The sequence below is a fragment of the Canis aureus genome, chromosome 16 (assembly GCF_053574225.1).
Source record: "Canis aureus isolate CA01 chromosome 16, VMU_Caureus_v.1.0, whole genome shotgun sequence".
Lineage (NCBI taxonomy): Eukaryota > Metazoa > Chordata > Mammalia > Carnivora > Canidae > Canis > Canis aureus.
The window spans coordinates 22,970,207-22,985,000 of NC_135626.1; the positions used below are offsets into that span (position 1 = coordinate 22,970,207).

At 38.8% G+C, this 14,794-nt stretch overlaps 1 pseudogene; it reads left to right on the top strand.

Annotated features, from left to right (window-relative positions):
* The first annotated feature begins 8,403 nt into the window (after positions 1–8,403).
* LOC144285279 (schlafen family member 5-like) overlaps positions 8,404–14,794 on the top strand; it is a 10,575-nt pseudogene continuing 4,184 nt past the window's right edge.

The following is a 14,794-nucleotide window of genomic DNA, read 5'->3' on the forward strand; positions in this document are numbered from 1 at the left end:
CATTATTTGCTTATTTCACCGAGTCTGCACTTTTCAGGCCCAAGCACTGCAATTTCCTTAGTTGCTTCGAAGAGAACAAATGCCAGATTCAAAAACTCAAAACTTAGAATATGCAAGAAAGTCAGAATGGGATTATTATTATTTGGACTGTCTAGTATGTGGCCTTTTACATTCAAGAATATGGTACTATAAAAAAAAAAGATTATAAAGAGACCCTGTTTATATAGAAAAAAGCACTCTATAAGAGCAGAGAACACATTGCTTACTGCTTTTCAGATAATTTCCAGATGTTTATTAATTAAAATAATCAGAGTTCCCTATGCACATGGCTAGTTGGTCAAAGAGTTCTGCTTTAGTATAAAATCATCAGTTTCCTGCCTGGCCCCTTCCTGCTCCCTAAAGGCGAGCACTTTGATATTTCTTCTGGTATATACCTCCGTTTCCAAACAGTGCAGTTTTGGGTTCTATATAGATATTATCTATTTGCCTCTGAAAGATTTAGCTCAATTACACTCGCTCTCCAGTTTCCTGACCCCACATCCTGCCAATATCACCGTTTGGGGCTAGAAAAATATTCAATGTTTCCCTTGTTATGATTCTCAATCACAGCTGGGCTAGGTGATATATTGAGTGCCTTTTACTTCCTGCAGAATTTTCTGCTTTGCTCAGAGTTTGCAATCATCTTACTCTTTGTCTAATTTTCTCTGTATGTAACACAAACTTATCTCCAAATCCTCTGCCACAGGCAAGGAAACATTTTGTTTTTGTTGTTAATCACATTAAATGTCAATATGTTAGAGCACACCATCTATTAACATCAATTCAAATTTCCTGTCTTCAGGACATCCTCCCTCTGAGCCCTCTGTCCTTGCATCCTGAGCAGGGACCCTCTAGGGCCACTCCTCGGCTGTCACCCCTCTGGGCTCTCCCTTCACATGTATCCAGGGGCTTTTTTGTTTGTTTTCTTTTTGCTTTCCACTAGGGTTAGATCCTTGTATTCTGGATTGAACTACTCGTAAGAGTATATTGTGGGAACAGATCCAGGGCAATGCTTGGGGCACCATAGTTTCCCTGATTCACAGTAAACACAACAGAGGGTCTTAAAACTAACTGTTATGAGGGTTGATGTAGCTTTCCTCTTTGCCGAGGCTAGATATTTGGCAGCAGCAGGGTGGTTTGTCTTCCACAGTTGTGTTTCAGCCCTGAAGAATGATTGTAGAGATGATGTGTCTCTTTTGGCCACCCTTGCTGTCAATCCAGAGACAGGGAAACTCCTGAAGCTCACCTCTGCCACCTGTCTGGTTGTCCAAACAGCTGGTGATGGAGCCTCCTCCTCAAGATCTGTAAGCCACTCAACACAGAACTCCGTGCTTGGTGGCAGTGCCAAAATCTACAGTTGCACATTCTCTCTCTTGGTGTCCTCACGTCTCCTGCACTTGGTAGCCCTTAGCCCTTCTTCATGAACGCAGAGGTCTGGTGGTATGTACCTACAGGCATTTTATATCTCAGTCTCGCTTTTGGACAATTTTCAAAAAGAGAACAGAGACATCTTTGCGGTGGGATCTTAGAGTTGCCTCTTCAATAAGCAGCAAAAAGAAATGTTTAAAAAATCCCCTATTATTCAATTATTGACCTGCAAAAAAAATTTTTTTGTTTAGAAAAAAAAAAGACCAGATCGCATACATCACAATGCTAACAGTTTGTAAGTGATAAATTTATGTTTCCTCCCCTTGTTTTTCTAGAATTAAAAAAAAAAGAAACATTGACAGTGTGGCTTTACCAATGGGAGAAAATAAAACAAAATGGAAAATGTAAGACACTGAATACTAAAAATCTTTTTATCTTGAACTAATTTAGACAGAGAAAAGTTATAAAAATAGTACCAAGCTCCTTAGGTCCCTCACTCTGTTTCTCCTAAGAGGAACATCTTATAAAATCATAGTAGAATGAGTAAGAATAGGACATGAACATTGGTATGCTATTATTAATTATATTACAGACATTACTGAGATTTCACCAGTTTTTCCATTAACTTCCTGGTGTGTGTGTGCATGTGTGTGTTTAAGGAAAGGAAAAAATGGGGGAGAAAAGGGAGCACCTGGATGGCTCCATCTTAGGTCAGGTCTTGATCTCAAAGTCCTGAGTTCAAGCCTAGTGTTAGGCTTCATGCTGGGTATGGAGCCTACTTTAAAAAATGAAAGCAAACGAAAAAGTAGGGCTATGGAGGAGAGTGGTTTGCTCTTCATCTGGGACTTATATTTTCTGGATGATTTTTTTTTAAGATTTTATTTATTTACTTGTCAGAGAGAGAGAGAGAGAGCACAAGCAATGGGAGCAGCATAGGGAGAGGGAGGAGCAGACTCCACAATAAGCAGGGAGCCCCATGGGCGGCTTAATCCCAGGACTCTGGGATCATGACCTGAGCCAAAGGCAGATGCTTAACTGACTGAGCCACCCAGATGCCCCTGGATGATTCCTCTTTATCTACTCTCTATATCTTTGAATTTTCCCTTATATTTTCTATTTCTTTATCCTTTCCTGCTTTTTTCTGCATGAGATCTGATAATCTAACTCAAGAATCAGTGTTTTTATCTCCATTCCAGTGATTGATCTCATCTGTTGGGTTCTTTATTTTGTCTATTATACTTTCCATACCAAATGGTTCCACTTGGCTCTTTATTATTATTATTATTTTTAAAGATTTTATTTACTTACTCATAGAGACACAGAGAGAGAATGAGGGGCGAGACACAGGCAGAGGGAGAAGCAGGCTCCACCCAGAGAGCCCGACGTGGGACTCGATCCAGGGTCTCCAGCACGCGCCCTGGGCCAAAGGCAGGCGCTAAACCGCTGCGCCACCCAGGGATCCCTCATTTCTATTTCTAATGTCTTCTTATCTCTTTTACTGTATTTATCACATTCATTTCAAATTCTTGGTCTGACTATTCTAATAACTCTGACTTTAATGATACCTCACCCATTTTGTTGACCTTCTCAGCAAGCGGTCGCGGTCTGATGGTACAAGGATATGCTGTGGTTTTGGTGAGGGAGCTCAGGTTCCCCTGGAGGTACCAGACACTCTGCTGGGGCAGTGCCAAGAGCCAGATCCTAGTTCACATCAGCTGGATGCACTCAAAGAGAGCGAAGGAAACCAGCGTTGGTGTGAACAGAACCAGACACCGGGAAATCATGGTCAAACATTTCAGTTTAGTACTGCTCTTCCAAGCAAAGCCCCTCTTCAGGTCAAGGCTTTTATCTGCAGGATCCCAGAAAGATTGTGTAGGAGAGGCATTTCCTATTTAGTAAATCTGAGGGTTTGGAGAAGGGAGGGTGGGGAAATGAAGGGCTGAGGCTACATACTCCCTAACTCATCATCCTTACTGCCCTCATTTTATCCCCGTGGACTTCTGCACCATTGCTCCTGGCAATAGTGTATGGGGTAGGGTAGAAGGGGGCAGAGTAGAACCCAAATCTCTCTCCCCCACCTCTCTCTCTCTCTCTCTCTTTCTCTCTCTCTCTCTGTCCCTCTTATCTATCATCTATCTATCTATCTATCTATCTATCTATCTATCTATCTACTATTTAATCTTTTATTCTTCCTAATTACCCTCTACAGTTATTCTAGGCCCCACTGCCTCAGGCTGCAGCTACCCCTACACAATACACAGACACATACACACACGTAGGTTCAAAATTGCCTTCTCCCAGGGCTTACTCACAGACTTTTGCTGGTCTGTTCTAGGATCCATGATGTTTCTCTCTATAATTCTTCTATATAATTCCTCCTCCAGGGTTGATTTTGATGATAGAAGCTAGAAGCCAGTGCTAAATTATCATCTCGGCAGGGATTCTAGAAATTATATGATATTTTGAAGAGTTTAAAAAGTTCTCTTCTAACTTCAAAAGGGCCAATGTTCCTAAAAATACTTTGCTAAGTTTTCTGATTTTTCCCCCTTTCTTTCTGCACTGGTTCATCTGCGTTCTTGATTTTTTTATTAAATGAATTTTAGTTTTGTTTATGCTTTGAAAATCTGTCCACTCCATTTAGTTTCTAAAACTTCTTGGATTATACTTGGATGGAACAAAATCTGTAACTATTTTTAGAAAAAAAAATTACTTATCACTAAGTTTTTCCATTAGTCCTAAAAGAGTAAGAGATGGTGATAGAGTCTCCTGAAGTTCTTCTGACAAAGGCTCAAGAGGTTTCATACATGGAAGAGAACTTCCAGTTTGAATATAGTTTCTTTGGCAATGAGAGAGAGGAAGCAAGCTCTTTTGTGTCTCTTTTTATAATGGCACTAATCTCATCATGAGGGCTCCACTCTACCTCTAATTATCTCCTGAAGGCCCCAGCTTATAATACCATCCCAACAGGGGCTAGGATTTCAACATATGAATTCTAGGGGGACATAAATATACAGTCCATAGCTATATGTTTTGTCTTTTGTATCTGGCTTCTTTCACTTAGCATAATGTTTTCAAGGTTCATCCATGTTGAAGCATGTATCAGGATCTCATTCCTTTTTATGGCTGAAAAATATTCTATTGAATAGACTGTAGCACTTTTTTTTTATACATTCATCTCCTGATAGACATTTGAGTTATTTCTACCTGTTGGCTATAGTGAATAGGTTTGCTATGAAAATTTATGAGCTATTTGAGTCTAGAGGATTTAAGTCCCTGTTTTTGATGCTGTTTGGTATGTACTTAAGAGTAGAATTGCTGGGTCATATGGTAATTCTATGTTTAACTTTTTGAAGAATCTCCAAACTACTACTGGATCATTTTACATTCCCACCAGCAGTGTATGCTGAGTCCAATTTCTCTACATCCTCACCAACACTTGTTATTTTCCTTTTATCGCCACCACCATCATCATCACAAGCACCATCATCATCAGGTGGTATCTCTGGTTGTGGTTTGCATTTCTTTAATGACTAATAATATTGAGCATCTTTTCATATGCTTATTGGCCATTGTACATCTTTGGAGAAACATCTATTCAGTCCTTTGTCCATTTAAAAAATTAGATGGTCTTTTTGTTGTTAACTGAATTTTTGAAAGATATTCTCCCTGGGTATAGAATTCTAGGTTCGTAGTTTTCTTTTTTCCTTTCATTGGTTTAAAGATGTTGATTCATTATCTTCTTGCTTTTTTTTCTGACAAAAAATTCTAATGTCATCCTTTGTTCTTTTCCTTTGTGTAATATATCTTTTTTCCTCTGGTTACTTTGAAGATTTTCTCTTTATCATTGGCTTTGATCAACTAAATTATGATTCACTTTGGTGTAGTTTCTTTGTATTTCTAGTGCTTGGAGCTTGTTGAATATCTTGGATCTTGATCCTGATTTTTTATAAGTTACAACATATTTGGAAATTTTCCAGCCATTATTTCTTTTGAAATGTTTTTTATTTTTTTAAAAGATTTTATTTATTTATTCATGACAGACACACACACAGAGGCGGGGGGGGGGGGAGAGAGGCAGAGACACAGACAGAGGGAGAAGCAGGCCCCATGCAGGGAGCCCGAAGTGGGACTTGACTGGATCCTCAATCTCCAGGATCACACGCGCTAAACTGCTGAGCCACCGGGACTGCCCTTTCTGTTGTTTTAGACAGGAGAGTAATCTGGTCCCTGGTACTCCATTCTGGGAGTGAAAGTTTCATATATGTAGTTTTGAAAGTCATAGTTTCATAAGACATAATGAAAAAAATCAGCAGTCCTTTACTCTGCCTCCTTTTTCTGCTCTCTAGGCAACCTCTTGCCTCTTTACCTTTTTCTTTCAGCATTTAAAAATATATTTCTAGGGATGCCTGGGTGACTCAGTGATTGACCATCTGCCTTCTGGCTCAGGGCATGATCCTGGGGTCCTGGGATCAAGTCCTGCATCAGGCTCCCTACAAGGAGCCTGCTTCTCCCTCTGCCTGTGTCTCTGCCTCTCTCTGTGTGTCTCTTATGAATAAATAAAAATAAAATCTTAAAAAATATATATATCTAGGGCACCTGGGTGGCTCAATTGATTAAGTGTCTGCTTTCAGCTCAGGTCATTATCCCAGGGTCCTGGGGTTGAGTCCCACATTAGGCTCCCTGATCAGCAGTGAGTCTGCTTCTCCCTCTCCCTCGGCCTCTCCCCTCTGCTCAGTGGGTGAGCACTTCTCTCTCTCTCATGCTCTCTCTCAAATAAATAAATAAAATCTTAAATATAATATCTTAATATATCTTAAATAAATTTATATCTTAAATGTGTATATATATATATATACATACATATTTCTAAACAACATACTCATGTCCACATACCTCCCCTCCCCTTTATAGATAGTGTTTACTTCTGGAGATAATGGTCTCATTCTCTCACACTTCACTACTCCTTCACACTATTCCTTCTCTTCCCACATCCTGCTTGTATGATTATATCATTTCTGATCAGAAGAATATTCAGAGTGGATATTACTATGACTGTAATTTTGTTTACAGCTATGCCATATCGTAGCTTATGGTTATGTTTTCTTTTTATATTATTTTTCCTTTTTTAATATTATTTATTTATTTATTCATGAGAGAAAGAGAGAGAGAGAGACAGAGGCAGAGACACAGGCAGAGGTAAAAGCAAGGCTCCATGCAGGAAGCCCAGTGCAGGACTCGATCCCAGGATTATGGGATCATGCCCTGAGCCAAAGGCAGATGCTCAACCACTGAGCCACCCAGGCTTCCCTTTTATACTATTTTTCATTTTAAACTTAGAGTGATTGTCTTATATTGTGTTTACATATTTTCTCAAGTCCCTATTACTAATCCCCTCCAAACTCTGCCTCTTCAGGTGACAAACTCATTAAACATCCCATCAGTTGTGTAGTCCCATGTACCATCCACTGAAGCTTGCTGCCATCTTGTTTCCATTTTGACTGTGATCCTCTAGGCCTGACCCACAGCTTCACTCTGGGATCTCCCTTCACACTGTCCAGAGGTTTGTGTTTGCTTCTCTCTTGGGTTGCATCTTTTGTTTCCTGCCTTCAGCTATTGAGGAAGGAAGTTGGGGAGGAGGTGTCGGATAACATGACATGTTGGTTCACAGTGAAGTATCCCTTGATAGAGGGTTGTGTAATGATGTATGGGTTGGTCTAGTCGCTCCTTCTCTTGCCTCAATTGCCACAGATGAGTCAAAGATTGGCAGCTACAGGGATGTGCATCCCTCACACTTGTCCTTCTGTCCTGCAGTGTGGTTGCAAAGATAGTGTGTCTGCACACTGTCACTCCTCTTTACCTCTTCTGAGATTCCTTTTTGTTAGCTGAAGTTTTAGAAATGTCAAAACCTACCTCAACCTGTTGGCTTGGTTGATCCAAACAGTCAATAATTTGTTAGTTTCAAACAAATTATATATATATATATATATATACTTATACTTATACTTTATTTATATATATATTTTTCATGAGAACTGCTTGGACCAGAGAAAGCTAGAGGGTCTGTTTCATAGTAACCATGACAAATTACCAACTCAATCAGATTTGCTTCTTCCTCAAAATGGGCTATAAAATAATCCAAGAATTGGGGATCCCTGGGTGGCGCAGCGGTTTGGCGCCTGCCTTTGGCCCAGGGCGCGATCCTGGAGACCCGGGATCGAATCCCACGTTGGGCTCCCAGTGCATGGAGCCTGCTTCTCCCTCTGCCTGTGTCTCTGCCTCTCTGTCTCTCTCTCGCTGTGTGACTATCATAAAAAAAAAAATCCAAGAATTGCCCAGGTTTCAATGAGAGGAGAAAGAGCACCAAGAAAAGCAATAAACATCAGCATGTCCCAGAGGCACTTCTGACAGTGAAAGTTTCCCTCTGCATTACAGCTCCAGTCCTTGTGTATCTGTACGATTTCTTGTTTTTTGCAGGGGATCTGGGAGACATTGCCACTCAAAGATCGTGGCACAAACAGTTACTAAAATCACAGCATAAAAATAGCCTCTTGATCATTTCTCTGGTAATAGTGGGCTTCTAGTAGACTTAGCTCCTTCACCTGTCCTCCACTCTTACTTCATGTATGAACCTGGCTTCAACCTCCATGGGCATAAATGAAGTGACCAACTTCACACAAGTGGCCTCAAACTGTTAGTTTTCCCACCTCCCCTATTCTTGTCCTATTCTAATGGTTCTCTCTTCCTGTTTCTTTTTTTTTTCAATTAATTAATTTATGATAGTCACAGAGAGAGAGAGAGAGAGGCAGAGACACAGGCAGAGGGAGAAGCAGGCTCCATGCACCCACCGGGAGCCCGATGTGGGACTCGATCCCAGGTCTCCAGGATCACGCCCTGGGCCAAAGGCAGGCGCCAAACCGCTGCGCCACCCAGGGATCCCCTCTCTTCCTGTTTCTTAGGAGAACCTTTCAGGGTAGGAATAGGACAAGCACTGAAAAGATGAGTATCAAGGTTCATTTGGAAATTAACTTTGCCGAATGTGTCTTAAATGCAGGAAAAATCACCCTTGGGAATAAGCAAAGGAATGAAATGAAGCCCCAACTGCAGAAGAAACAGAATAAATCATATTGAATGCAATATGTGCTCTGCTGAATTCTGGTGGCGGAGGGGTTAAGGCTGAGATTGAAAACAAAGACTACAATTATGAAATCCATGGAGTGGGGCTGAATATGCCTTCAATTTTTAAAGGTTACTTAGATGAGATGCAGCAGGGAGACGTCTTTTTTGTGTGTGTGTGTGAAGTCATGGAACACCGAGGCCTCTGGTATATGACTGGCAATGTTGTCCTCCAATTTGTACCACAGATACAGAGCATCTACTGATGTCATGAATTCTCGGGAAGCACTGGCATTCCTCAAAGGGAGAACTCAGACCCTTATGAATACTAATGATTCCAGTTCATTAAGTCCCCAGAAAGATCTGGTTGGTATCCAAAATGATGGTAACATAAGGGCCTCAGCTGCTGCTTTCTTTGCTAGGAATCACCTTCAGTATCTAGAAAAGCTCAACTTTGCTAAGTCCCTTCACGTTGAGCTTAAAATGTTCTCAACAGAGATGTCACAGTGCTTTAACAAGTCTCCCCAGTTGTTTCTGCATTTGCAGACACTGAGGGAGGTTACATATTTTTTGGTGTGCATAATGAGACCAGTCAAGTCATTGAATGTGAAAAGGAGAAAATAGATCTTATCAAATTGAAGGTTTTATTGATTGCTATATTCATAAGCTACCAGTCCATCATTTCTGTACACAGAGGCATGAGATAAAATATGCTGTCAAATTCCTTGAAGTACACAATCAGGGGACCCTCATGGATATGTCTGCGCAGTCAAGGTCAAGTGATTTTGCTGTGCAGTGTTTGGCAAAGTGCCCAGTTCCTGGTAGGTGAAGGACAATCACGTGAAACAGCTGGCCACAATGGAATGGACAGCTTGGATGATGGAAGCCGACCCAGGTCAGGGAACAGAATCCACAATGATTGCAATGTTTGCTGGGGGCAGCGGGGGGGAGATGGGGAAGGAGGAAGGGGGATATTGTTTTAGAATCTAGAGAAAGAGAGGTGCTCTCTGAGTTGCAGATGCCTGATTTATTATTTCTAATAGATACACTTCGTTCTCTCTGCCCCTCTTGAATACCTGGCGATCAACAGAAAGACATTGCCCTGGTCTAATAGACCCGCTAGAGGTTGATGTAGAGGGCTGTCTGACCTAGTAATTTTTATTTTCATACCCTTTCTTGTATTCATATGCAGGTCTCTTCTTTTCCTTTCTGAATATGAATTTGTTTAATTATTCAGGAAATTCCTTTTCATGTGTGCATGTGTCCTCTCCAACTTACTGCCACTTTCCCTGCCTTTCCATTCTTGTTCCTTGGATTAAACATTCTCCCTTTCTCACTGCTCCACTTCCATTCTGAACCCAGATATGACCAATCCGTAGCTGGTCCTCTCCTTTCCTACTTTTCATGTGATGCTGTGAGAAGCCAGAGTAAGTGTTAGTGATGTGCATCTCCCTTGGAAAAGGAGAGCCCAAGATGAAATTAGACAAAATGAATTAATTCTTTGAAAGTCCAGAAAAACAAAGTCCATTTCAGAGTCTTCTCAGAAATCTATATCCATTGGCCTTTATACCTTCTAATCATATATTTAAAAAATATAAGCATCCTAAAATATAGAAAGTTTAAATAGAATGCAATTAAAATTAAAAATTAAAACTATTGCTACATACCAGTATCTCCCCCTACTCCCACAATGTATCAGTAGGCTCTCCTGAGCTGACTTAGGATGTAGACACAAAGATCTGTGGACCAATGCTTTGAGTTCCAAAATAAAGTCAAAGGCTTTGCAACACACCTCAGCTATAAGTTGGAGTCTGCCTTTTTGTTGGAGTCTGCCTTTTTGCATATTGAACTCTTGCATCTTGTTTCCTAAGATCTTTCCAGATTTCCTGAGATGGTCCTTGCGCTGAGTTTGTCATCCACCACACCCCAGAGCAGGACTGTATGCACTTATAAGAATTTTGAACATCTAGAAGAACAACAAAAACATTACTTTCCAGGTAATTCATCTCTGGTTGCTTTGGAATGTGTTGTTTGTACATTTGTATGGAAAAAAGAATAAAACTGGATTCCTATTTATGTTATATAAATATCCTATTTATATTATATAAAAAGTTAATTCCAGGAGGTTTAAGGACTCAAATGTCAGGAACAAGACTTTCAAACTTTTAGTAGGAGATGTCTGTGAATTACTTTGTGTCATTGATGTGGGAAAGGATTTTCTAAATTAGATGTAAAAGTATTAACCTTAAACGAAAAGATTGATAAATTTCACTATATTAAAGTTAAAAACTCCTCTTCCTCAAAAGATACCTTAAAAAGAGTGAAAGACTCGACTATACGAAGATTGTAAATCACATAGCTGACAAAGGATTGGTATCAAGAATATACAAAGAACTTACACAACTTTTTAAAGGGACAAACCACCCAGTAGACAGATGGGCAATAGTTATAAATTTCTCAGAAAGGGAAATGTATATGTCCAGTAAAGTTATATAGAGATGTTCAACCCATCAGCAATGAGCAAAACACATGTCAAAACCATAAGGAGATATCATCGTACATTGTATAATTGAAATATCAGATGTTGGAGAGATTGTGGGTAACACAATCTTCTGTACATTGCTGCTGTGAATTCAATGGGCTTAATCCCTTTGGAAAACAAATTTGGCATTACCTTGCAGAGTTGATCATTTGCATACTCAAATATATTACTCTTTGTAATAGCCCCAAACAGAAAACAACCAAATCATTTATTGCCACAACAATGGATAAATATATTGTAGTATGTTCACATAGTGGAGTATTATTCAGTGGTGAAAATGAATGTACTATAAATATATGCAAGCACAGGCTGAATCTGAGTGATATGTAAGTATATCTCATCCCAACCTTCCTGATAGATTTACCCAATTCTTTTATTGATTGTATAGTGTTTCATAGTATTCCTAAACATAGACGCTATTAATTTTAGCTACTTTTATTGTGAAATATTTTATACTTACAGAAAATTCATAGAAACAAAGATATAACTTAATAAATAACTACTCAGTGAGGGGAACCTGGTTGGCTTGGTTGGAGGAACGTACAACTCTTCATCCCGGGGTCATGAGTTTGAGCCCCATGTTGGGTGTAGAGGTTGTTACTTAAATAAATCAAACTTAAAAAAATAATTATTATGCAATGAATCCTGACCGCCACCCAAGTCAAAAAAATAGAACTTTGCAAACACCCCTGCTACCGCTTCTTCTTTTTTTTTTTTTTTAAAGATTTATTTATTTATTCATTCAGAGAGAGCGAAGAGAGAGGCAGAGGGAGAAGCTGGCTCCATGAAGGAAGCCCGATGTGGGACTCGATCCTGGGTCTCCAGGATCACAGCCCGGGCTGCAGGCAGCGCTAAACTGCTGCACCACCGGGGCTGCCTCCCCCACCCCCCCCCGCCCGCTACCACTTCTTTAACCAGTCTTGTCTTTGATGGAATTTTGTATACCTAATTTTTTCTATTTTAAAGAATGCTACAATATACATTTTTCTAAAAATGGCTTGAGGTGTTCCTTAAAGATAAATTCCATGTAATAATAATCACTTGTAAATTCTCTCTGCTCCTCTTGAAACCTTAACCTTTGCTAGGTGAACATTGCCAAATTGTAATTCAAAACATGCCAGAGTACACTTTCCCCAAATGGTACTATCATGGCATTTCTTTTCTAGAAGAAACTTAAAATCATTTTGTTCCACCAAAAAGAAAAAGACCAGTTGAGATTATTTTGGGATAATCCACAAACCACATGAAATTGATAAATGATTTGGGGGAAGAACTGTCATTTATAACTGAATTTTCTTATAGTTGAACACGGAATGTTTGGCCATTTATTAAAATCTTCTTTTACTATATTTCATCAAGCTTAGGAAAACCATATTGCACAATCATTTTATTTACTACTAAAAAAGAAAATATTACCAATTAAATTAGAAAATGTATCTTGATTTCAGAGATAAAGTTCATTTATAATCAGGGAAATATGATACACCCCTCAATTGTTTCATAGTTTTATCTGTATTGTTACTATGTATGTTAAATTTTATTCCTAGAATGGTAAGTTAGAGAAAGACAAATACCATATGATGTCACTCCTATGTGGAATTTAAGAAACAAAACAAAGGAAAAAAGAGACAAACCAAAAAAAAAAGGACTCTTAACTATAGAGACCAAACTGGTGGTTGCCAGAGGGGAAATGGGTGGGTGAGAGATAGTGAAATAGGTGAAGGGGATTAAGAGTACATTTATCGTGATGAGCACTGGGTATAGAATTGTTGAAGCACTATATTGTACACCTGAAACAATATAACACTGTATGTTAACTACACTAGAATTTGAAAATTTTAAATTTATTACCAGATTGAGATCTTTGTATGATAATAACCTCTGATTGTGAATTGCTGGCATGTAGGAAAGCTCTTAGTTTTACAGTATATATTATACCATTTCCAGATATTTTACTATTAAGTAATCTTATCAATGCAAAAACAAAGATAATTTAGATCTAACCTTTCCTAGATTTATACATGTTATTTCTTTACTTGGTTTAATTCACTGGCCAACAATTCCAAAATGATGTTAAAACAAAATAGTAAAAGGAGAAAAAGTAAAAGTAAAAGCTCTTAGTTTAGCACACTTTTTTTTTTTTTAAGTAGGCTCCACACTGAGTGTGGAGCCCAAAGCAGGGCTTGAATTCACCACCCTGAGATCAAGACCTGAGCTGAGATCAAGAGTCAGATGCTTAACCAACTGAGTCACCCAGGTGCCCCAAGTTTATTCCACTCTTACAGAAAATAGTATTTGTCTGAGCTCAGATGAACTGTACTGGTGTGTTCAATTACTTGCTGAATATTCAGTATACCACAAATATCTCAAACTTAGCATTTCCAGAATCAATCTTCCACTCTGACAATCTTCTATTTCTTCTGCATGTATATGTCCAATAAACTTACATATTATTCTGCATATTATTCTGTATTAAGTATTCTTTTTCTGACATTTCTTCCACATTATCTCTATGAATTGGAGAGACCATCCTGCATCCAGCCAAGCACAGATATCTGTATTCATCCTTGCCTCTTCCCTCTATCCTGAATTCAAAACTCAAATTTTGTGTGTATTTTATTTCATTTTTTTCTGGGGTTCATAGATTTGCTTAGATTTCAAATTTGGGCTTGTGAGGCCAAAAGGTTTGAGAACCTTTTTTATACATATAAAAAAGCCAAAACTCTTTTTCAAAAAGCACTTTTAAAAATTAATTTTTAAAATTTACATATTTAGGGATCCCTGGGTGGCGCAGTGGTTTAGCGCCTGCCTTTGGCCCAGGGCGCGATCCTGGAGACCCGGGATCGAATCCCACGTCGGGCTCCTGGTGCATGGAGCCTGCTTCTCCCTCTGCCTGTGTCTCTGCCTCTCTCTCTCTCTCTCTCTCTCTCTCTGTGTGACTATCATAAATAAATAAGTTAATTAATTAAAAAAATAAAATTTACATATTTAAAATGGACTTTTTGCTATAAAATTCTAAGGGTTCTTAAAAATATAGATTCATGTAACCACCATTAGAGTTAAGATGCAGAATAATTCCATCACCCAAAAAAGACTCCTTCACTTGCCTCTTTGTGGCCAAATTCCTCCAATCCCTAGCCCTTAGCATCCATTGATCTATTTTTCATCCTTATAATTTTGCCTTTCACAAAATGTCATTTAGGACACATCATGTAATTCATAACCTTTGCTAGGCCATTTTCTCCAGGTTTATGGAGATATAATTGACATTTAAATCTATTCTTTTTAAGATTTTATTTTTTTAAGTAATCTCTACACCCAATGTGGGGTTCAAACTCATAACCCCAAGATTAAGAGTCATATGCTCTACCACCTGAGCCAGCCAGGCACCCCCAGCATGATTTTTTACAAACATGTATATATTGCAAAATGGTGACCACAATAAGATTAATTAACATATCCATCACTTCACATAATTACCAAGTATGTTTGTGTGTGGTGACAATATTTACATTCTCTTTTAGCAACTTACAGATATATAACATTGTATTTATATATATTATATATATTTTATTATATAATGTATTATATATATAAAATATATAATACATTATATAATAAAATATATATTATATATGTATATAAGAGCATTGTTAATGCTAGTCGGCACTGCCAGGTGTTAAGATGGCACTATAATGCCCTCTTCCCCCTCCTCATTTCCTCCTTTGTGCT